Source organism: Tursiops truncatus, chromosome 3 (assembly GCF_011762595.2).
Source record: "Tursiops truncatus isolate mTurTru1 chromosome 3, mTurTru1.mat.Y, whole genome shotgun sequence".
Lineage (NCBI taxonomy): Eukaryota > Metazoa > Chordata > Mammalia > Artiodactyla > Delphinidae > Tursiops > Tursiops truncatus.
In genome coordinates this window covers 135,665,039-135,686,811 of record NC_047036.1, presented here as the reverse complement: position 1 = coordinate 135,686,811, position 21,773 = coordinate 135,665,039, and the positions used below count along the sequence as shown (strand labels likewise).

Genomic DNA, 21,773 nt, shown 5'->3' with positions numbered 1-21,773 from the left:
CATACTTTCTTGATTATTGTGGTTTTGCAGTATAGTCAGAAGTCAGGGAGCCTGATTCCTCCAGCTCCGTTTTTCTTTCTCAAGATTGCTTTGCCTATTTGGGTTTTTTTTTGTTTCCATACAAATTGTGGAATTTTTTCTTCTAGTTCTGTGAAAAATGCCAGTGGTAGTTTGATAGGGATTGCACTGAATATGTAGATTGCTTTGGGTAGTAGAGTCATTTTCACAATGTTGATTCTTCCAGTCCAAGAACATGGTATATCTCTCCATCTGTTTGTACCATCTCTAATTTCTTTCATCAATGTCTTATAGTTTTCTGCATACATGTCTTTTGTCTCCTTAGGTAGGTTTGTTCCTAGTCATTTTATTCTTTTTGTTGCAATGGTAAATGGGAGTGTTTCCTCAATTTCTGTTTCAGATTTTTCATCAGTAGTGTATAGGAATGAAAGAGATTTATGTGCATTAATTTTATATCCTGCTACTTTACCAAATTCATAGATTAGCTCTAGTAGTTTTCTGGTAGCATCTTTAGGATTTTTTATGTATACTATCTTGTCATCTGCAAACAGTGACAGTTTTACGTCTTCTTTTCCAATTTGGATTCCATTTCTTTCTTTTATTTCGCTGATTGCTTTGGCTAAAACTTCCAAAACTATGTTGAGTAATAGTGGTGAGATAGGACAGCCTTGTCTTTTTCCTGATCTTAGTGGAAATGATTTCAGGTTTTCACCATTGAGAAAGATGTTGGCTGTGGGTTTGACATATATGGCCTTTATTACGTTGAAGTAAGTTCCCTCTATGCCTACTTTCTGGAGAGTTTTTATCATAAATGGATATTGAATTTTGCTGAAAACTTTTTCTGCATCTACTGAGGTGATCATACGTTTTTTATCCTTCAATTTTTTAATAAGGTGTATCACATTGATTGATATGTGTATACTGAAGAATCCTTGCATTCCTGGGATAAACCCCCCTTGATCATGGTGTATGATCCTTTTAATGTGCTTCTGGGTTGTGTTTGCTAGTATTTTGTTGAGGATTTTCACATCCATGTTCATCAGTGATATTGTCCTGTAGTTTTCTTTTTTTGTGACATCTTTGTCTGGTTTTGGTATCGGGGTGATGGTGGCCTCGTAGAATGAGTTTGGGAGTGTTCCTCCCTCTGCTATATTTTGGAAGAGTTTGAGAAGGATAGGTGTTAGCTCTTCTCTAAATGTTTGATAGAATTCGCCTGTGAAGCCATCTGGTCCTGGGCTTTTGTTTTTTGGAAGATTTTTAATCACAGTTTCAATTTCAGTGTTTGTGATTGGTCTGTTTATATTTTCTATTTCTTCCTGGTTCAGTCTCGGAAGGTTGTGCTTTTCTAAGAATTTGTCTATTTCTTCCAGGTTGTCCATTTTATTGGCATATAGTTGCTTGCAGTAATCTCTCATGATCCTTTGTATTTCTGCAGTGTCAGTTGTAACTTCTTTTTCTTTTCTAATTCTGCTGATTTGAGTCTTCTCCCTTTTTTTCTTGATGAGTCTGGCTAATGGTTTATCAATTTTGTTTATCTTCTCAAAGACCAGTTTTTAGTTTTATTGATCCTTGCTATCGTTTCCTTCATTTCTTTTTCATTTATTTCTGATCTGATCTATATGATTTGGTTCCTTCTGATAACTTTAGGGTTTTTTTGTTCTTCTTTCTCTAATTGCTTTAGGTTGTTTATTTGAGATGTTTGTTGTTTCCTGAGGTAGGATTGTATAAAGTTCCCTCTTAAAACTACTTTTCCTGCATTCCATAGGTTTTGGGCCATTGAGTTTTCACTGTAATTTGTTTCTAGCTATTTTTTAATTTCCTCTTTGTTTTTTCAGTGATCTCTTGGCTATTTAGTAGCGTATTGCTTAGCCTCCATGTGTTTGTATTTTTTCCAGTTTTTTCCCTCTAATTGATATCTAGTGTCATAGCACTGTAGTTGGAAAAGATACATGATTCGACTTCAATTTTCTTAAATTTACCAAGGATCGATTTGTGATCCAAGATATGATCTATCCTGGAGAATATTTTATGAGCACTTGAGAAGAAAGTGTATTATGTTGCTTTTGGATGGAATGTCCTATAAATATCAATTAAGGTCATCTTGTTTAATGTGTCATTTAAAGTTTGTGTTTCCTTATTTATTTTCATTTTGGTTGATGTGTTCATTGGTGAAAATGGGGTGTTAAAGTCCCCTATTATTATTGTGTTACTGTCGATTTTCCCTTTTATGGCTGTTAGCATTTGCCTTATGTACTGAGGTGATCCTATGTTGGGTGCATAAATATTTACAATTGTTATATCTTCTTCTTGGATTGATCCCTTGATCATTATGTAGTGTTCTTCTTTGTCTCTTCTAATAGTCTTTATTTTAAAGTCTATTTTGTCTGATATGAGAATTGCTTCTCCAGCTTTCTTTTGATTTCCATTTGCATGGAAATCTTTTCCATCCCCTCACTCTCAGTCTGTACGTGTCCCTAGGTCTGAAGTGGGTCTCTCGTAGATAGCATATATACAGGTCTTGTTTTTGTATCCATTCAGCCTATGTCTTTTGGTTGGAGCATTTAATCCATTTACATTTAAGCTAATTATTGATACGTATGTTCCTATTACGATTTTCTTAATTGTTTTGGGTTTGTTATTGTAGGTCTTTTCCTTCTCTTGTGTTTCCTGCCTAGAGAAGTTCCTTCAGCATTTGTTGTGAAGCTGGTTTGGTGGTGCTGAATTGTCTTAGCTTTTGCTTGTCTGAAAAGGTTTTAATTTCTCTGTCGAAGCTGAATGAGATCATTGCTGGGTAGAGTAATTTTGGTTGTAGGTTTTTCCCTTTCATCACTTGAAATATGTCCTGTCACTCCCTCTGGCTTGCAGAGTTTCTGCTGAAAGTTCAGCTCTTAACCTTATGGGGATTCCCATGTATGTTATTGGTTGCTTTTCCCTTGCTGCTTTTCATATCTTTTCTTTGTATTTAATTTTTGATAGTTTGATTAATATGTGTCTTGGCATGTTTCTCCTTGGATTTATCCTGTATGGGAATCTGTGCACTTCCTGCACTTGATTCAGTATTTCCTTTCCCATATTAGGGAAGTTTTCAACTACAATCTCTTCAAATATTTTCTCAGTCCTTTTCTTTTTCTCGTCTTCTGGAACCCCTATAATTCGAATGTTGGTGTGTTTAATGTTGTCCCGGAAGTCTCTGAGACTGTCGTCAATTCTTTTCATTCTTTTTTCTTTATTCCGCTCTGTGGTAGTTATTTCCACTATATTATCTTCTGGGTCACCTATCCGTTCTTCTGCCTCAGTTATTCTGCTATTGATTCCTTCTAGAGAATTTTAAATTTCATTTATTTTGTTGTTCATCATTGTTTGTTTGCTTTTTAGTTCTTCTAGGTCCTTGTTAAATGTTTCTTTTATTTTCTTCATTCTTTTCCAAGATTTTGGATCATCTTTACTATCATTACTCTGAATTCTTTTTCAGATAGACTGCCTATTTCCTCTACATTTGTTTGTTCTGGTGGGTTTTTACCTTGCTCCTTCATCTGCTGTGTATTTCTCTGTCTTCTCATTTTGCTTAACTTGCTGTGTTTGGGGTCTACTTTTCTCAGGCTGCAGATTCGTAGTTCCCATTGTTTTTGATTTGTGCCCTGAGTGGGTAAGGTTGGTTCAGTGGGTTGTGTAGGCTTCCTGGTGGAGGGGACTGGTGCCTGTGTTCTGGTGGATGAGGCTGGATCTTGTCTTTCTGGTGGGCAGGACCACGTCTGGTGTGTTTTGGGGTGTCTGTGAACTTATGATTTTAGGCAGCCTCTCTGCTGATGGGTGGGTTTGCGTTCCTGTCCTGCTAGTTGTTTGGCATTGGGTATCCAGCACTGGAGCTTGCTGGTCATTGAGTGGAGCTGGGTCTAAGCATTGAGACAGAGATCTCTGGGAGATCTCTCGCCAGTTGATGTTACATGGGGCCGGGAGGTCTCTGCTGGTCCAGTGTCCTGAACTCAGCTCTCCCACCTCCAAGGCTCAGGCCTGACACCTGCCCGGAGCACCAAGACCATGTCAGACACATGGCTCAGAAGAAAAGGAAGTAAAAAAACAGGAAGAAAGGGCTTCCCTGGTGGCGCAGTGGTTGAGAATCTGCCTGCTAATGCAGGGGACACAGGTTCGAGCCCTAGTCTGGGAGGATCCCAGATGCCACGGAGCAACTAGGCCCGTGAGCCACAACTACTGAGCCTGCGCGTCTGGAGCCTGTGCTCTGCAACAAGAGAGGCCGCGATAGTGAGAGGCCTGTGTACTGCGATGAAGAGTGGCCCCCGCTTGCCACAACTAGAGAAAGCCCTCACACACAAAGACCCAACACAGCAAAAATAAATAAATTAATAAATTCCTACCCCAACATCTTCTTTAAAAAAAAAAAAAGGAAGAAAAATAAAATAAGTTACTAAAATAAAAAATTTTAAAAGTATATTATTAAATTTAAAAAGTTAAAAAAAAAAGAAGAGAGCAACCAAACCAATAAACAAACCCACCAATGATAACAAGTGCTAAAAACTAAACTAAGATAAGCATATAAATCAGAAGCTAGTCAGTCGCATACAGCAAATGCCAAGTCTACAGTTGCTCCCAAAGTTCACCGTCTCAATTTTGTGATAATTCGTTGTCTATTTAGGTATTCCACAGATGCAGGATACATCAAGTTGATTGTGGAGATTTAATCCGCTGCTCCTGAGGCTGCACGGAGAAATTTCCCTTTCTCTTCTTTGTTTGCACAGCTCCTGGGGTTCAGCTTTGGATTTGGTCCCGCCTCTGCATGTAGGTTGCCCTCTGGCGTCTGTTTTTCGCCCAGACAGGGGGGAGTTAAAGGAGTGTCTGATTAGGGGGCTCCGGCTCACTCAGGCCGGGGAGAGGGAGGGGTACGGAATGTGGGGCGAGCCTGTGGTGGCAGAGGCCGGCGTGACATTGCAACAGCCTGAGGCACGCTGTGTGTTCTCCCGGGGAAGTTGTCCCTGGAACCTGGCAGTGGTGGGCTGCACAGGCTCTTGGGAGGGGTGGTGTGGATAGTGACCTGTGCTTGCACACAGGCTTCCTGGTGGCTGCAGCAGCAGCCTTATCGTTTCATGTCTGTCTCTGGGGTCCACGCTGATAACCGTGGCTCGCGTCCATCTCTGGAGCTCGTTTAGGCGATATTCTGAATCCCCTCTCCTTGCACACCCCGAAAAAATGGTCTCTTGCCTCTTACACAGGTCGACTTTTTCCCGGAATCCCTCCTGGCTAGCTGTGGTGCACTAGCCCCCTCAGGCTGTGTTTATGTAGCCAACCCCAGTCCTCTCCCTGGGATCTGACCTCGGAAGCCCAAGCCCCAGCTCCCAGCCCCCACCTGCCCTGGCAGGTGAGCAGACAAGCCTCTCGGGCTGGTGAGTGCTGGTCGGCAGTGATCCTCTGTGTGGGAATCTCTGCCCTCTGCATCCCTGTTGCTGCGCTCTCCCCCATGGCTCCAAAGCTTATCCCCCTGCCACCCCGCCTCCCCGCCAGTGAAGGGGCTTCCTAGTGTGTGGAAACTTTTCCTCCTTCACAGCTCCCTCCCAGAGGTGCAGGTCCCATCCCTATTCTTTTGCCTCTGTTTTTTCTTTTTTCTTTTGCCCTACCCAGGTACTTGGGGAGTTTCTTGCCTTTTGGGAAGTCTGAGGTCTTCTACCAGTATTCAGTAGGTATTCTGTAGGACTTGTTCCACATGTAGACGTATTTCTGATGTATTTGTGGGGAGGAAGGTGATCTCCACATCTTATTCCTCCGCCATCTTGAAGGTCCTCTTGCTAGTTCATTTCTTTACAAAACATAGCAGCGGAACTAAAGACAAGTGTCAAAACACACAGAGGTCTTCCTATTGCAAACTATACAGTCTTAGGTAAAGTAGCATCTTTAAGTGTGAGTTGCCTCATCTATAAAATGGTGATAAAAATGTGAAGATTACTTGAAACAATTCGTGTAAAGAATCTAACATTCAATTAGATGGGTACCGGGGAGATATGTATTCCCAACTCCTGAGGCTCCATTAGCTAGAGTTAGTGCTCACCCTGGCTTCTCTCCCCTAACCTCAGGAGCCCTTCTCTAGAGGAAGAAGAATGACTTATGCATTGACTGATTGGCAATTTTAAGAAGGAAGCAACTTTCAAGGCCTGTCTGTGATAGGCGTTCATTTAAGAGCTGCTTACCTGAGCAGACGCTAACATTCTGATCTGCTCAGTACCTCTGTGCCGTAAGGGACCCACCCCTGAAAATGTCTACCTCGACCATGCCTGCTAGAAAAGCCCACCTGACTCAAGAGTAAAGAATGCTGTTGAAAGCTTTCTCTGCATCTATTGAGATGATCATATGGTTTTTCTCCTTCAATTTGTTAATATGGTGTATCACGTTGATTGATTTGCGTATATTGAAGAATCCTTGCATTCCTGGAATAAACCCCACTTGATCATGGTGTATGATCCTTTTAATATGCTGTTGGATTCTGTTTGCTAGTATTTTGTTGAGGATTTTTGCATCTATGTTCATCAGTGATATTGGCCAGTAGTTTTCTTTCTTTGTGACATCCTTGTCTGGTTTTGGTATCAAGGTGATGGTGGCCCCGTAGAAGGAGTTTGGGAGTGTTCCTCCCTCTGCTATATTTTGGAAGAATTTGAGAAGGATAGGTGTTAGCTCTTCTCTAAATGTTTGATAGAATTCGCCTGTGAAGCCATCTGGTCCTGGGCTTTTGTTTGCTGGAAGATTTTTAATCACAGTTTCAATTTCAGTGCTTGTGATGGGTCTGTTCATATTTTCTATTTCTTCCTCATTCAGTCTTGGCAGGTTGTGCATTTCTAAGAATTTGTCCATTTCTTCTTGGTTGTCCATTTTATTGGCATAGAGTTGCTTGTAGTAATCTCTCATGATCTTTTGTATTTCTGCAGTGTCAGTTGTTACTTCTCCTTTTTCATTTCTAATTCTATTGATTTGAGTCTTCTCCCTTTTTTTCTTGATGAGTCTGGCTAATGGTTTATCAATTCTGTTTATCTTCTCAAAGAACCAGCTTTCAGTTTTATTGATCTTTGCTATCATTTCCTTCAATTCTTTTTCATTTATTTCTGATCTGATTTTTATGATTTCTTTCCTTCTGCTAACTTTGGGGATTTTTTGTTCTTCTTTCTCTAATTGCTTTAGGTACAAGGTTAGGGTGTTTATTCCAGATGTTTCCTGTTTCTTAAGGTAGGATTGTATTGCTATAAACTTCCCTCTTAGAACTGCTTCTGCTGCATCCCATAGGTTTTGGGTCGTTGTGTCTCCACTGTCATTTGTTTCTAGGTATTTTTTTAATTCCTCTTTGATTTCTTCAGTGATCACTTTGTTATTAAGTAGTGTATTGTTTAGTCTCCATGTGTTTGTATTTTTTACAGATCTTTTCCTGTAACTGATATCTAGTCTCATAGCGCTGTGGTTGGAAAAGGTACTTGATACAATTTCAATTTTCTTAAATTTACTAAGGCTTGATTTGTGACCGAAGATATGATCTATCCTGGAGAATGTTCCATGAGCACTTGAGAAAAATGTGTTTTCTGCTGTTTTTGGATGGAATGTCCTATAAATATCAATTAAGTCCATCTTGTTTAATGTATCATTTAAAGCTTATGTTTCCTTATTTATTTTCATTTTGGATGATCTGTCCATTGGTGAAAGTGGGGTGTTAAAGTCCCCTACTATGAATGTGTTACTGTCGATTTCCCCTTTTATGGCTGTTAGTATTTACCTTATGTATTGAGGTGCTCCTATGTTGGGTGCATAAATATTTACAATTGTTATATCTTCTTCTTGGATCGATCCCTTGATCATTATGTAGTGTCCTTCTTTGTCACTTGTAATAGTCTTTATTTTACAGCTTATTTTGTCTGATATGAGAATTGCTACTCCAGCTTTCTTTTGATTTCCCCACCCATTTATGATAAAAACCCTGCAGAAAGCAGGCATAGAGGGAACTTTCCTCAACATAATAAAGGCCATATGTGACAAACCCACAGCCAACATCGTCCTCAATGGTGAAAAACTGAAGCCATATCCACTAAGATCAGGAACAAGACAAGGTTGCCCACTCTCACCACTCTTAGTCAACATTGTTTTGGAACTTTTAGCTACAGCATTCAGAGAAGAAAAGGAAATAAAAGGAATCCAAATTGGAAAAGAAGAAGTAAAGCTGTCACTGTTTGCAGATGACATGATACCATACATAGAGAATCCTAAAGATGCTATCAGAAAATTACTAGAGCTAATCAATGAATTTGGTAAAGTAGCATGATACAAAATTAATGCACAGAAATTTCTGGCATTCCTATACACTAATGATGAAAAATCTGAAAGTGAAATTAAGAAAACACTCCCATTTACCACCGCAACAAAAAGAATAAAATATCTAGGAAAAAACCTACCTAAGGAGACAAAACACCTGTATGCAGAAAATTATAAGACACTGATGAAAGAAATTAAAGATGATACAAATAGATGGAGACATATACCATGTTCTTGGATTGGAAGAATCAACATTGTGAAAATGACTCTACTACCCAAAGCAATCTATAGATTCAATGCAATCCCTATCAAACTACCATTGGCATTTTTCACAGAACTAGAACAAAAAATTTCACAATTTGCATGGAAACACAAAAGACCCCCAATAGCCAAAGCAATCTTGAGAACGATAAACAGAGCTGGAGGAATCAGGCTCCATGACTTCAGACTATACTACAAAGCTACAGTAATCAAGACAGTATCGTACTGGCACAAAAACAGAAATATAGATCAATGGAACAGGATAGAAAGCCCAGAGATAAACCCACACACATATGGTCACCTTATCTTTGATAAAGGAGGCAGGAATGTACAGTGAAGAAAGGACAGCCTCTTCAATAAGTGGTGCTGGGAAAACAGGACAGCTGCATGTAAAAGAATAAAATTAGAACACTCCCTAACACCATATACAAAAATAAGCTCAAAATGGATTAAAGACCTAAATGTAAGGCGAGAAACTATCAAACTCTTAGAGGAAAACATAGGCAGAACACTCTATGACATAAATCACAGCAAGATCCTTTTTGACCCACCTCCTAGAGAAATGGAAATAAAAACAAAAATAAACAAATGGGACCTAATGAAACTTCAAAGCTTTTGCACAGCAAAGGGAATCATAAACAAGACCAAAAGACAACCCTCAGAATGGGAGAAAATATTTGCAAATGAAGCAACTGACAAAGGATTAATGTCCAAATTTTACAAGCAGTTCATGCAGCTCAATAACAAAAAAACAAACAACCCAATCCAAAAATGGGCAGAAGACCTAAATAGACATTTCTCCAAAGAAGATATACAGATTGCCAACAAACACATGAAAGAATGCTCAACATCATTAAACATTAGAGAAATGCAAATCAAAACTACAGTGAGATATCATCTCACACTGGTCAGAATGGCCATCATCAAAAAATCTAGAAACAGGGCTTCCCTGGTGGCACAGTGGTTGAGAGTCCGCCTGCCGATGCAGGGGACGCGGGTTCGTGCCCCGATCCGGGAAGATCCCACATGCCACGGAGCAGCTGGGCCCGTGAGCCATGGCCGCTGAGCCTGCGCGTCCGGAGCCTGTGCTCCACAACAGGAGAGGCCACAACAGTGAGAGGCCCGCGTACCACAAGAAAAAAAAAATCTAGAAACAAGAAATGCTGGAGAAGGTGTGGAGAAAAGGGAACACTCTTGCACTGCTGGTGCAAATGTGAATTGGTACAGCCACTACGGAGAACAGTATGGAGGTTCCTTAAATAACTACAAATAGAACTACCATATGACCCAGCAATCCCACTACTGGGCATATACCCTGAGAAAGCCAAAATTCAAAAAGAGTCATGTACCAAAATGTTCATTGCAGCTCTATTTACAATAGCCAGGAGATGGAAGCAACCTAAGTGTCCATCATCCGATGAATGGGTAAAGAAGATGTGGCATATATATACAATGGAATATTACTCAGCCATAATAAGAAACGAAATTGAGTTATTTGTAGTGAGGTGGATGGACCTAGAGTTTGTCATACAGAGTGAAGTAAGTCAGAAAGAGAAAGACAAATACCATTTGCTAACACATATATATCGAATCTAAGAAAAAAAAAAAGGTCATGAAGAACCTAGGGGTAAGACGAGAACAAAGACACAGACCTACTAGAGAATGGACTTGAGGATATGGGGTGGGGGAAGAGTAAGCTGTGACAAAGTGAGAGAGTGGCATGGAGATATATACTCTACCAAATGTAAAATAGATAGCTAGTGGGAAGCAGCCACATAGCACAGGGAGATCAGCTCGGTGCCTTGTGACCACCTGGAGGGGTGGGATAGGGAGGGCGGGAGGGAGGGAGACGCAAGAGGGAGGAGATATGGGAACATATGTATATGTATAACTGATTCACTTTGTTATAAAGCAGAAACTGACAAACCATTGTAAAGCAATTATACTCCAATAACGATGTTAAAAAAAAAAAAGTAAAGAATGGGCAAGTCCACTTTGCCATAGACTCAAAGCCACATTCTCTAATCCTGTGGTTATCCGCAATAATGTTGAAATTTCAATTCTCTAAAAAAAAAAAAAAAAAAATCACTCATCTCAAATGACTATCTGCTTCATCCATGGGTGGGGCTGGTCAAGACATAGCCAAATCAGCAACTGGGAGAGGCAGAGGAGTCCAGGAAAATAGCCCCTGGAGTCCAAAACACTGCACTTCCATCCCAGCTCGGCCACATCCTTGCTGTGTGACTTTGGGTCAGTTGCCTGATTGTCTTAGCCTTGATTGCCTCCTCAACTGCATGGAGATTAAATACAGCCATTGTCAACGGGCCTCAAAGGGCTGTCTGGGGAAAAAAATGAAAGGAAAGAAATTCAGGCAATTTCCAAATTGCCCTTATTATGTAAATAATTATTTGGGACCTGGACAGAATTTGGTTACATGGAGCTTTTTTATTACTACAAAAGGGAATTCTTGGATTCTTACGTGCTAGGCACTGAGTTAGACACTTCCCCTGCTATCACTGAATACGTACAACAATCCTGCATCTTCTGTCTTATTGACTTGGAGGAGTAAGATGCTTGATCTGCCCTGTGCTAGGCAAATCTCTGTCTCTGAGAATTTATTCCAGGGGCTTGCTAAATACATCTGAAATTCCAGTGGAGTGTGCCTGATGAGTGTGTTTCCTGAGATGATCACGTCGTAAAACAAGAATGGATTTGACAGAGAACCCAATGTGCCCTTCTACATGCAGTTGGTTTCACATTATATTAAATTTCCAAGCCCTGTGAAATAAGGGACTCGTGGGCCCCTATCCTTCCTCTCCACCCTTCCACACCCACATTCACTGAACAGTAGAGATCGTCAGATATTCCCTCCGTTCCCCGAGCACACACCTTCCATCTGAGTCAGGAGGAACACTTGAGAATTCCAGGAACACATTTAATCACTTAAATTTGGTCGGTGCCATCAATCTCTGGGGAATTGATACAAACGCTGGGAATTACAGCAAGTGTTCTTGTGGAAGCACATTGCCAAAAAGATGTCTCTTTTCGGGCTTAGGTTTGGTTTCAAATCCAAGGCTTTTAACATTTTAAGTTTATCTGAATATTGATCTTGAGTCACTGAATTAAAAAGTGTTCTCTCTTCTTTCTTTGCCTATTGGTAGCTTGTTTGTTTATTTAAACAGAAGAACATCCCATTTAAAATTCATTTTCTTTTGAATTCTAGGTAACAGAATTAGAAACTCTTAGTTCTACTTAATCTGTAAGTAACAGGAGTGTTATTTAATGATTCCACAAGTCTTTACTGAGCTCTTTCTATATGCCAAGCACTGTTCTAGGTATTGGGATACCAGGTTCGTGGGTGGATACCCAGCCATTCTTTCGTCTATCCATTCATTCATTCAACAAGTAGTTTTGAGCACCTCCTGGAGGTGTCAGGCACTGCACTATGTGAAGGGGACACAGAGCTGAATGAGACAGAAATGATCCCTGCTTTCATAGATCTTACAGTCTTCAGGGAGCACTAAGACATGGGCTGTGCCTTCTAGGAGCTCTTGGCTTGGTAGGTGAGGAAGAACTTTAGTAGAGCTGTGTAGCAGAGCGCTCTGGGAACCCTAAGGGAGAATGCGAGCAGTATTGGGCAAGGCTGAGGCTGGAAATACTGAGTGAAAGCTTTGGAGGTCTGAGAGCCGAGTTTGAGGTCCAGCTCTGCCTCTGGTTGCTCTCTGACCTTGGCCTCCCCCGCTTGTCTTAGTGTCCTCTTTTGTGAAATGAGAGTAGTAGTGTCATCCACCCCAGGATTGTGAAGCTTCAACAAGGCGCTGGCACAGTGCCTGGAGGCTCCTCCTCTTCTTTGATCCTCAGAGTCCATTCTGGACACATTCCTAGGAAGGTGAAGACTCCACTGGGTCTAAGATGTGGAGTGAGCTGGGGAAATGGGTCCAGTTGGTCTTTGCTACCACCCTGGTCTAGAATGGCAGTGCCTGGCAAGAGGAAGACTGTTGGGCTCAGGCTGAGTTCCGCTTGTTGGCCTATAGGTCAGCATTTCTCAAAGTGTGGTCTACATAGATAACGTTTAGGTAGCGTTGAGGCAAACATTTGTATGTGTATTACGAAGAAACTATCTTTCCACTTATGGTAGTTCTATAATGCTTCCTTTAAAAATAAATTTATGTAAGTTAAAAAAACTGATTTGAGTTAAAGGAGAACCTTAAGGACTAGCAGTGTGGTATGTGAATGTGGTAAAACCACGAGTGGTATTTGTTTGCGGAGATTTGGGAAATGCTGGCGTAGAACGAGGTTCTGAATGGTACCAGTCCTCCGGCTCCTTACTGTAAAATGGAAGAGACAGCATTACCTCCCAGGGAGTAGAGGGATGACATGAGACAATGTGTATGAAGGTCCTGCATGGTGCTTCAGATAAGAGCCCATCTTACGTGAAGTTGCTCTCTCCCTGCCTCACTCAGGATTATATGATCCTCTTTGATTATCTTCATTGCCTGTATCACTATCTAAAATTATCTTGTTTACAGTCCTCCTCTGTAATTCTGAAATTCCAAATGCCCTCAAGGTAGAACATTATAAAAAATAGTTTGGACATGCAACAGTTTGTTTTTGATATAAATCTGCAGTTTTTGTAGCAAAATATGACCTGAACTGATGTGAAACTATCTTTTTTCTTAATTTATCCCTCTTAGTGTAAACATGAATATGTGCAGCTACAGAACTGTTAATGTGTTTGACTATGAAGAGCTGGCTCAGACTCCATGGGGTATAACGTATTACATGGAATTTGAACAGCATGACCTCTCTAAAATGTGAAAAATTCTCTTTCCCCCCAAAATATCTGTGGTGAATGTTTCAGATAAGGGATTGTGGCTCTCTAGCTGTTTGTTTCCCCAACCTGAACATACACCCCAAGGGGGCAGGGACCTCATTTTTTTAATTCAATACTGTATCCCCAGGCCTAGACCAGAGACTGGCACATAGTAAGCTCTTGGTACATGTGAGTGGAGCTGCTGAGTGGATGTCTCCCTGTGGGCCTGGCTCTGGTGAGGGGGTTTCTGGCAGTTCAAAAGGACCGTTTTTGGCTGGCTGGCCCCTTGCAGTGGTAGGTAGCTGCCTGTTTTGGACATGTGAGGGGCAAGCCTGAGACCCCTGAAACCACATCTGTCTCAGAGCTTGGCTCTAAGAGTGATTAGGTTTACTTGGGATGGTCCAGACTGGACAGGACCATCCAGGGAGGCCTTTCCAATCTAGTCCCTGATGGCATCTTAAACTGCTAGAATTCAATGTCTGTGAGGCTACTTGAACCATGGCAGAAGGCTGCGAGTCCCTACTCTGTTTCCTGATGCACCAGCATAGCCCCACATCTCTGGACTGGTATTTCCAAAAGCCTTTTGATGATATTTGTGCTCCTGACTGCCTCTCTGCCCAGCTTTCTCAGACAGCACCAGTTCCTATATTCCTTTTGGCACTACAGAGCTTCTTGCATGTAGCAGGGGCCTGGGAAATGTTTACTGAATGACTGAGTGGATGAACGAATTAAAGAAATAGTGAATTGCATCTTTCTGATATTTGACCTTCTGCCTTTTTCCTAGCTTGGTGCAATCCCCCAGTCTTTAGCTCTGAGGTGCTGGCATGCAGATTTTGTTCACCACTTTGTTTCGCAGTATATTCAACTCTCATTCTTGGCTTCTAGGCTCTGACTGCCACCTGGAGACCCTCCTGCTAGGCTGCATCCTCATCCTTATCTTCATCTTCACTGAGCATTGAATGAATGATCACTTCTTGTGGGCCAGGGACTATATTGAGCTCATTATCTTGTTTAATTATTTTATCCCCTCTTTACAGAGAGGTGAAGTAACTCACCCAAGGTCACATAGCTAACAAGTGGCAGAGCTGGAATTCCAACCTAGGCCTGGCCAGTCATTCTGACATCCTCTCTACCTAGGCTGGGCCTGTGAGAACCTCTCCATTTTCCTCCTTTGAGTTGTCTCCACAAATCACCAAGGGATTCCAAACTCTTAGTTCAGTCTGCTAAGCCCTGCAGCCCAAGATGAACCCTTGGATGCCTGGCCCTAACCCCTCAGGTCATGGAAGATACACCCATTACCAGCATGCAGTTCTATGGCTTTGTGGTTAATGTGTCAGGCTGTGGAATCCCAGAGAAGCAGTTTTAGTCCCAGCTCTAACGGACATACCTCAAAGAATATAAACTCTAGGAGACCATGATAGGTACTCAATAACGTGTTTGATTAAGTTGATTAATCAATCAAATTCAATAACACCTGTGAAGAGCATGGCTCAGTGATTGGCACAAACTAAGCAACTTCAAAGGATGGCTATTCTTTTTATTTACTATGAGAGGCCCATTTCAAATTCGAGCATTGATAAACTAAAGCTTTTTGACAAGTGCAAGTGACTCCTATTCTACAGTCATGGTAGAAACCTAAAGTGATTCTCCTCCATCAAAATCAGGGACTAGAATCTCTACGTTGTTGAGCAGTCTAGAGTTTTTACCCAGTTCCGTCTTCCCTGACATGACTTTGCCCTCATCTCACACAGAGTCAGGCCTGGCCTACAGCAAAGGACTGAGGGAGCAAGGCTGCAGGAGGGTGTTGTGAAAATTCTCAGCAATGAATCCCTGATGCTTTGCCTAAGGACTAAAAGCACAGTCAATTTATTTGTTGCCTTTCCATCTCCAAATCATCCAGCTCCTGCAGGATCCTTACTTGGGAACATTAACTCAAGTTTAGGGCCTCCTCTTCCTGTTGTGTAAGCCACCTTCCTACCCTACCTTGTTGGGTTTCCTCTCCCACCTCAACAAGCTTGCTGATGTGGAATGCATTTTATGCTGAGGTGTCAGCCCTTGAGGGGCTGGGTCTTCACGAATGTAATTCAAGGTGGCAGAAGCTGAGCGGGGAAAGTGTAGTGTGAGCAATTTTCGAGCCAAGTTTGTACTTAATTCTGTGTAGTTTTATTTATTTTTTTCATCAGAAAAATCACTTTGGAGTTATTGATTCAATGAGCTGTGCGAGCAAAAGAGCAGTGTGAACCATAATGTGGTGTACAGCTCCGAGGAGTCAGTGAAATCAGTATCTTTGGGTTCGTGTGTGTAGCAGAGAGCTCTATTGAGATGACATTTGCATTTATTTGCTTTTCTTCAGAAGAAGGATCCGGAAGAGCCCCTGGGACACACTGAGTGCAGTCCCCTTCCTAGAAGGTAGGTGGACTCACTGAGAACGGCTATACTTAGAAGGTCAGGTACAGAGTAAGTTGCTACATGATCAAAGAAGAATGAGTCCAAAGAGGCCTTTTAAACCTGAGAATTACTGAAGGCGACTGGGGCAGAAAATATTTTCAAGAAAACTTCATCAATATATCTCCCATTCCATGGGCTTGTCTTACAATATGACATTGATATTCCTCCACTGAGATGTGGAGGTCTTTGTGTCCTTCCCTTGAAATGGGGTGGATCTTTGTAACTGGCTTGACCAACAGAATGTGGTGGAAGTGATGCCACATGACTTCTGAGGCTAGAAGGCAATATTGCTTCCACCTGTTTCTTGGAACGCAGCTGCCATGTTGTAAGGAAGCCCAAGCCATGGAGAAGCCATGTGCGGGAGGTGTTTCAGTTGGTCACCCCAGCTAGGTCTGCAGCCAGCATCAACTGTCAGATATCTGAATGAATGAGCCCTCAGATGAGTATAACCTCCAGCATTTGAATTTTCTAGCTGAGACCCTCAAACATTGTGGAGCAGTGATAAACCATTCCTATTGTGCCCTGACTGAATGCCTGACCTCCAGAAATCATGGGAAGTAATAAATACTATTATCGTTTTAAGCCACTAAGTTTTGAGGTGATTTATTACACAGCAATAGATGACTAATTTAATAGATGATGATTTAGAGTAAGAGAGGTCCTTGGAAATTGCTGACTGATATCGCAAGGAGGCTGGAGGTTCTGAAATTGCAAGGGGGTAGAGGCTAATAACTTCTGACAGAACTTGGCTTGGGAGAGGGAAGGAGATGCAACAAAGTCAAGAGCTTCCTGGGTGCGGTGAACCTTTGTGGGAAAGGTATGAAGATGATCCAGTCTCTGCCACTGGGTTTTGAACTTAACCCTCAAGGCAAGTGACTCTTCTCCATGGTCATGGCTGGGGATAGCTTGATTCCATACCTATGGATGCTGGAGGCTGGTAGCACATCCCAGCCTCTCAGGACTTCTAGAGGGTTCTAGGCCAAAGTCTACTTATTTGCCAGTGCCTGTTTCTCTTGGATATTGTAGGAGATGAAACTCCCTAAAACTCATGGGCAATCATAAGGGCTAGACTGAAGATATAAGATCTCTGGTCACAAAACAAGGAAGGAGTTTATGCTAGTAGAGGTTCTTTGTTGTGAGCAACAGACAATTATTCTAGATGATTTAAGCAGAAAGTGAAATTATTAGAAAGGTTTGGATAGTTTCCAAAATCCCTGGGAGGCTAGAGATTAAGGGCCAGGTCACATGTCAGACCAGTTTGGTAAGGACACAATTGCCACAGCACTTGGAACCTGGATGTGGCTACTTCTCCATCAGGATGGAACCTCCCTGTTGTAACTTCTTTGGGTCACTAGTTCCTGATTCCAAGTCTAGGAACAGATGTATCTGATTGGTGGAGCCTTGGTCATGTGCCACCTCCTAGCTGCAAGTAAGCAGGGAAATCCAGGATCTAGAGCTTCATCTTTGTACAATGGGGGATTCCTCCCAGATAGGAAGAGACTTCACGTACTGGACAGATAAAGAATTGCAAATATCCACTACTGGGTTGCTACTGTGGATATATCACTGTGTCAGTGTGTGTTTGTAGAGGAGAGGGAGCAAGACCCTGGGGACATTTCTGGGAAGAATATTACATTTAGAAAATATGGTGTGCTGGTTATTTCCTGCTTATTCTCAGCACCATTCTTGCCTTTACACACGCTGCTCTGCATTACAGGGCCTGGACCCCTGCAAACCACAGATCTCAGACCCGCTTTGTAGGTTCAGCCAAGGGGAAGCACTGGCAGGAAGTTGGATGGTGGGAGGAAGTGAGACGGTGTGCTCTTCGTGTGATCTTTGGGAGTGACTGCATCTCTGCCAATTCCAACCTCAGTCACAATGGCTCAGTACCGGCCTGGGAGAGTCCTCCCTGTTGGTCCTCCTTCATGGCTCCATCACCCTTTCTGGCACCCCCAGTGGCGCAGTCATAAGTGCATTCCTGCACTTAGATAATAACATGTTCTCGTCTTTGTCCCAACATAGAGCTGCTTTCTGCTTTTTCCTAGTCTCCGGCTTACCTCAACTTTTCCTTTTTGTTCTTTTAGCATTTCCAACACTTTGTAAGTACTTTGCTGGATTAAATCCTCTGATTTGAAATATTAATCTGCTTGCTGTTTTCTGACTGGACTCTGACTGCTACACTTGGTAATTTGGTGAGAACTATAGGACTTATATTTATAACACTGTTCTCAATTTCAAAGAGGTTTAATGCTTGGAATACTCCCGTTTCTTCCTTTTTCCACCTGCTAAACTCATATGTAGCATTCAAAACTTTGTCCAGGCATTCATTCTCCAGAAGCCTTCCTGATATTACCCCTGCACTCTGCCCCTCTAAGCCCTAAAGTGCCAAATATAGTATCACACGCTCACAGGGAGGTATATGACAGTAGTGTTTGTTGATGTTCACAGTGACAGTCATGAAGATTAAAAGTGTATGTTTGCAAGAGAATGCTTCAGTAGCTTTTCTTAGGCAACTGTGCTGATCTCTGAGTCTGGAATTCTAATCCAGATTCCATTAGTAGCTAGCTGTGCAACCTTGGAAGTCAGATGACTTTTCTGGGCCGTAGTTTCCTCTCCTGAAAAATGAGTGGGTTCAATCAGGAGGGTGATGTCCAGACTTTAAAAAATTTTTTTGAGTAACATCACATGGAAACCCAGCAGGGAAACCAGAAATAGAAGATCTGGTTGAAGTCATGGGTGGGCATTCTAGAGTTTCATAAACTCCAGTCTTCCCCTAGCCTCAAACCCTTGGCAGTACCTTCATCATTCCACCAGGGATCCATGGAGCACAGTTACAACTCTGCACTAGATCATTTCTTCTATGTATTTCAGTTTTACACATACAGGCACAAAAGGAGCGGATCCAATTAAATATGATGCCAAAAAAATTGCTCAAATGATAGTCTGCACATACCTTACTTCAACCAATAGACTTAGAAACCTGGGTGCAAATCTTCCTTGCTACCTTGTCAGATAAGACATGTATATTTTGGCCAACTGGATAACTACACCATATCCAATGGCAGATAAAATGAAATCCTGTGGAGATATCTGAATAAGGCATAGTCCAAGTCCTCACACCATGAACCTGATAAGATCATTATAATAGCTTTGAATACTGAGGCTTAGTTACCCTGTAACCAACATTTTCTCTTGAAAGTAACCATATCTGTGTTGGTTCACCTTTTCCAATTCTGTATGTAGCCTGACTAATTGGCTCTACTGAGTTGAGGTGGGTGTTCACCATTAACACAGCTTGATACAATAGGAAATCATCTTTGTAGTCAGTCACAGAAGATCCAGTTTTTTGGGTAAAGTTCAAGTGCACCAAATTGTGCTTTCCTTAAGGAGGGAAGAAACATGGGAGCATGGGGCAAAACAGAAGCAGAGAGTCTCAAGTATGGGACCTGTCTGGAGTTGTTATTAAGAAGAAATTTTGCCCATGAGAATTAACACATGTTCTCTATCCACTCAATTTTTCATCATTATTGTCATCATTATTGCAGCCAGTGTCATTACCTTCAAAGGCGCTAAGCATTTACTATGTTCCAGAGTAATGCTCATCATGTCTAATCCCCACAATCATCCTACCCTTATTTTTTACAGAAGAGGAAACTGAGGTTCAGGGATGTTCCATTACTCACTTTTTTGCATTCACTAGTCAACAAGTAACTGAACTGGGAGTCAAATCCATATGGGCTTAATTATGAGACCATGCTCAAAACCACGACATCCTACTGCTTTCCCACTTCTAGAACCCCACAGTGCAAGGGTGGGCTCCTCATTTCTCTTTGTCCTATTAGCATAATGATATCTGTCTTTCATGCCATTGTCAGTACATCTTTTCACTCATGGACAATCAAAGGCCTGTGAGGTCCCTATGGGGGGCTCCTGGTGACCCATCCTCGGCTTAAAGCAGCTTCAGGTGTCTGTCTTCTTTCCGTGTCTGGGACTTCTGGCCACTACTGAGCTGTCACCTGGCTTGGGAGACCCACTGAATCAAGACTGAAACCAATTAGCATGGGAAACCTGCCAACTCATCCTCCAAGTTCCCAGCAGACAGCCTAATTTCCCTGGTGGTGAGAACTTCCCACTGGCAATGATGTAACCCCTGTCATGGCAAGGGTTTCCAGGATAATCATGTCTCTCTTCAATGGCTGCAAAAAGTCAATTAATGAGCTGAAAAGGCAGAAATGAAAAAGGAGGTGGAAGGGCATAGAGAACCAGGTAATATGGCTAATGATTAAAGAGAAAGGCTAGTCATTCAAGCCAGAGTATGGGTCTTGTGAGAAGCGATGCCTTGGTTAAAGGAGAGACCACACTGGCTCCTGATCTCTGAAATCATCACCATCCTTAGGGGCGTTGAAAGAGCACTGGACCTTGGTTTCAACCCTTGGATGATACTGACTTACGGTGTTTTTGGAACAAACCTTTTCCTTTTCTGTTACAGCGCATGGAGGCTAAAATTGTAGGTCCTGGACTCAAAGTGCTTAAATATTGAATCTAGTCTCCACCACTTACCAGCTGATTCTGACAAATTATTTATTATCCGTAAGACTTAATTTCCTCAACTGTAGAATCAGATAACAATGATATTCATCTCACAGGGTTGTCACAAGGCAAATAAGGGGAAATTATTTCCCTTTAGCTTATAGGGTACCAAGCACAGTGGCTGGCACATGGTAAGCATTCTCTAACTTGGGATGTTTTTGGCTGCAAGTAATTGAAACTCCATCTCAGAGTGGCTTAGAAAAGGAAGTGTAATGGCTCATGTGACTGAAAGTTTAGGGAGAGGATGTCTTCAGGATTAAATTAGTTCCTCAGTGACTTCCTCAAGAACCTGGCTCTTTCCATATTTCTATTTGTGATCCTGAGTGTTAGCTCCACTCCTAGGCTGGTATCAGGATGGGTGCCTTACTTCCAGGCACCACATCTACATATGTCAATGTCCTGGGGAAGAAAAAGGATGTCTCTCCTATGACTCTCTATTTGAAGCAAAGTAACTTTATTATTATTTTTTTAAATCCTACCAGCAAACTTCTGCGCATATCTTATTGTCCAGAATTGGGTCACATGCCTGTTCTGACCAATTACTTGTAAGACACATTTAACCAGTGGAACTTACCCTGGCTCTGAGGGGTACAGTCAGCTTCACCTGAGGCTACACGGAGGGAGCTTGGATGTCCAAAGAAAACTGAAGTTCTGTTGGGAAAGAAGAAGGGAGATATGGATGCTGGCTAGGCATCTGAATAAAATCTCTACAATCCATAAGTCTTACTATTATTATTCTTACTATTACTCTTTTTATCATCAGTTTTTGCTTTGGACTGCTTGCTCTCCCAGTCTCTCTACCTGTTCTGAGAGTCATGAGTCTGATCTTAGCATTCTCAGTGTCTGCTGGGCTAAGTTTGGTCCCTGCCTCTTCTAATGAGAGGTCAACTGAAATGTACCATTTCTATTTCCAACTTTTATTCCCTTCTCAGAAATACCTCAAGCCAAACACTCCAGGTGTGCAGAGTTACTCAAAACAAGCCAAAGGATTGATTTCAAGATCCCAGCAACTGTCACAACAGTGAGTTGTGTAACTGAGCTGATGATACAGTTGACTAACTGCCAAAGGGTCTGCCTTTTTCTACTTCAGGAACATACCTGGGAATCCCTCCTCTACCCAAGATGGCAAGCCCACCTCAAATAGTGTTTTGGATTGAAGGGTGGTACATCTGAACATTTCTAGCTCCTCTGTGTGTTGCGGTCACATATTGTATGGCTAACACTTTTTTTTTTTTTTTTTTGGAAGGATCAGTGCAAATGGTTGATAACAACCATTCCCATTTTGAAGGAACAACTCAAAACATAATAGCATGCCATTTGGGGGTTGGGAAAATATTCTTCAGTTACATGG

General features: G+C 41.8%; 1 protein-coding gene across 9 annotated transcripts in view; it reads right to left on the bottom strand.

Moving 5' to 3' along the window:
- Positions 1 to 21,773, bottom strand: part of ADRA1B (adrenoceptor alpha 1B) — a 627,213-nt gene that overhangs the window by 100,468 nt on the left and 504,972 nt on the right. For all 9 annotated transcript variants that reach the window (XM_073802761.1, XM_073802764.1, XM_073802767.1 and 6 more), the window contains one exon: positions 20,997 to 21,073. The gene's annotated coding sequence lies outside the window, so the exon portion shown is untranslated. The remainder of the gene's footprint in view (positions 1 to 20,996; positions 21,074 to 21,773) is intronic.